Raw genomic sequence first — 1,197 nt, 5'->3', positions numbered from 1 at the left:
AGTAAGGGGCTGCAACAGATGTTTGGTTTTTAATCTGTCTGAACATAGAAAGTTTGCTATTTTCAACTGGCTTTCGTTGATATGTTTAGTAAATCACTTATGCCATAGGACATTCCAAAAAACAAAAGAGTGAATGGTTGCATTTGTTTTTAAATGGTGGTACTCACTATCTGCATTAAGCAAACAACTGGGTGCCTTTGTCCTGTTGTCCTCATTTTCTGTATACACTCAGTCCTCCGGGACAAAATCACCCGTCTTCACAAAACCCCCAACAAAAGCAGCTTAATTGAATTTTAAACACCAAATTATTTATTTATTTCGAACAGACATAAAAGACAATCAAGAAAAATGAAAACAAAATAAAATAGAATGAAACAAACATAAGAAATAAAAATGTAAAAAAGAATTCTGCCCATTTGACAAGCAAATTTTAGAGTTTCTTTTCAAAAAGGAGCAGGTAGAAGACATAATATCTTATAATGTCCTACCCCTTTCCTACTTGTCAATTTATAATCAATCAACTTTCAGAACATCAAAAAGAGATAACTTGTTTCCTTTTTTACATGATGTTTGATTATGTACAATTATTTAAATACTATTTATATCATCAATTACATTATAGGGGTGAAAGTCAGGGGGTACGGGCAGGGTACTGCGTACCCCTAAAAGATTTAGTGGGGGTACGCAGTACCTGCGAGAGGGGAGCGGCTGTCTGCTGTAAAAAAGTCAGTGGGTTAAACTGTGCAGCCGCGACTGCGCCCACTAATTAGCTGTGACTGATTAGTTTTTCAAGAACAATTTAAAACAGACTTAATCAGTTAATAAATAACTTTTTTCCCCATTTCATATTGTTTCTGAACTGTTTGTGCTTTGTTAGAGCAGCGGGGCAATATGTCCATCGCGGACGGTTTTGAGTCGATCTCGGCTTTAGGTGACAAACTGAACGCCGCCAGGAGGCTGAGAGCAGCACGTCCTCCTCTGACTCCTTATCAAAACGTTCATAACTTTATTAAAGAAAAACAACAAAAATCAACAAAACGTGTTCAAATTAATGACACAATAACAATAATAATCTCAGTGATTATTGTTTCAACAAGGTGTTGCGCAATTCTGTGCGTTTCGGTTCCATTACCAAAATAACGAGCAGAGCAGGAGTTTAAAATTAACTAATCAACCACCGCTGTGTTCAAGGAGCGT

The sequence above is a fragment of the Poecilia reticulata genome, unplaced genomic scaffold (genome assembly GCF_000633615.1).
Source record: "Poecilia reticulata strain Guanapo unplaced genomic scaffold, Guppy_female_1.0+MT scaffold_788, whole genome shotgun sequence".
Taxonomy (NCBI): Eukaryota; Metazoa; Chordata; class Actinopteri; order Cyprinodontiformes; family Poeciliidae; genus Poecilia; species Poecilia reticulata.
The sequence above is the reverse complement of the archived record's forward strand: the minus strand, read 5'-3'. Positions refer to the sequence as shown.